The sequence below is a fragment of the Micromys minutus genome, assembly GCF_963924665.1.
Source record: "Micromys minutus genome assembly, chromosome: 15".
Classification (NCBI taxonomy): Eukaryota; Metazoa; Chordata; class Mammalia; order Rodentia; family Muridae; genus Micromys; species Micromys minutus.
The window spans coordinates 35,562,823-35,565,227 of NC_137984.1; positions in this window are offsets into that span (position 1 = coordinate 35,562,823).

Sequence of the window (2,405 nt, forward strand, 5' to 3'; positions counted from 1 at the left end):
ATAATGCAAGGACAACCTTTGCACAGTGCCAAAAAACATTATGCTGACAAGGCTGGGTGCCTGTCACATTAAACATTCAAGTAAAGAAGCCATTAGTGCAATCATACACTGCATGGATTAAAAAGATGACGATGAGAAAGGACCCCGAAATCTGAAGCATTTGTAGAAACTAGAACTCCTTTGTGTTTAATACTTAAATATGTTTGAATTGACACATAACAATTGTACTTCTTTATGGTTTAGGAATTGGAATTCTTTATAGGGAATTTATAAACTTTGGTAGGAATAATGACACATATTTTTTCCTAACTCTACCTTAAATTTAATAATTTCCTCAATTATTACTTCAGGTGACTAGACAGAAATACATAAAATTATGTTATCAGTTAAAATTGTTGAGGTCATAACATCTTAGAGTTGTAGATAATGTAAAATACTATTTTAACTCATCTCTAATTCGAAATTATAGGGGATTTGGTATCTAATTTATACAACTCTTGGTCTAGTATTTGATTAAATGCAGTACTCCAATTCAAAATTATAGGGGATTTGGTATCTAATTTATACAACAACTCTTGGGCTAGCATTTGATTAAATGCAGTACTTCAGCCTCATCAAGCTGACAGGTGGAACCATCACTTCCTTCCAGTGTGCTCCAGCTTCTCTTGTTTCCTCAGCCTGAAAATTTCTATTCTCTGGTCCCTGCTTATCATCATTCATCATTTGGGTATTATTTAAAAATCTGTTAAACACTATGTACCCACAACACACTGGGAGAGAGCCAATCTCATATGACCACTGACACACCGGAGAGCACAGGTGAGACCACTACCCCTGTTCAAATTCCTGGACCAAGAGGAACCCACCAGAAGTCCTCAGGACACAGGAACTGAAGGGAAGTCTGGGAAAGGATCCTTCTGGTGTTTGCCTGCACTCAAAGCTGACCCTATACTATAGCCCTCTGTACCCAGAACCCACTGGGAGAGAGCTGGTCTTACAGACGTGCTGACACACCTGACAGAGCAGGTATGAATACCACTCTTGCTCTGAGGGACCCACCTGAAACCTTCAAGACACAGGAATCAAGAAGCTGTTTGGTACAGGATACTTCCAGTTTCTGTCTCTGTACTATGCTGATTTTCTATCCAGACCCTGCTCTACTTCTAGTTTCTGTCTCTGCCACAGCTCCTATCCAGACCCTGCTCAGAGAGAGCTGGTCCCCCAGTGATGCACAGAATTATGATAGGTTTATGCCACTGTCTGTATCAGCAAGACTAGCTAACACCAGAGATAGCAGATGGCAAGAGGCAAGTCCAAGAGCCCAAGCAACAGAAACCAAGTCCACTTAGCATCATCAGAACCCAGTTTCCCTCACCACAGCAAGTCCTGGATACCACAACACACTGGAAAAGAAAGATTCCTATTTAAAATCACAACTCATGATGATATTAGAGGACTTTAAGAAGGTCATAAATATCTCCCTTAAAGAAATACAGGACAACACAGATACAACAGGTAGAAATCCTTAAAGAGGAAACACAAAAATCAACAAAACAGGTGAAAAAATTGAACAAAACCATCAAAAACCTAAACATGAATATAGAAACAATAAAGAAACCACACAGGGAGACAACCCTGGAGATTAAAAAAAAAAAAAAAAAAAAAAAAAAAAACTCTGAAAGAGATCAGGAGTCATAAACACAAGCATCACCAACAAAATAAGAGATAGAAGAATCTTAGGTGCAGAAGATACCATAGAAAACACTAACATAACAGTCAAGGAAAATGTAAAATGCAAATAGCTCCAAACCCAAAACATCTAGGAAATCCAGGACACAATGAAAAAACCAAACCTAAGAATAATAGGCAGAGAAAAGAACAAAGATTCTCAACTTAAAGAACCAGTAAATATCTTCAATAAAATTATAGAAGGAAACTTCCCTGAGCTAAAGAAAGAGATGACCATGAATATACAAGAAGCCCACAAAACTCCAAATAGACTGGGCCAGAAAAGAAATTCATCCAGTCACATAATAGTCAAAACATCAAATGCACAAAACAAAGAAAGAATATTAAAAGTTGTAAGGGGAAGAGACCAAGTAACTAATAAAGGCAGACCTATGAGAATTACACCAGACTTCTCAACAGAAACTATGAAAGCTAGAAGATTCTGGAAAGATGTCATACAGATCCTAAAAGAACACAAATGCAAACACAGGTTACTATATACTACTCAGTTAACATAGATGGAGAAACCAAGATATGCCATAACAAAACCAAATTTACACAGTATCTTTCCACAAATCCTGCCCTACAAAGAATAATACATGAAAAACTCCAATAAAAGGACAGGAACTACACCCAAAGGAAAAAAAGGAAGAAAGTAATCTTTCAACTAACCCAAA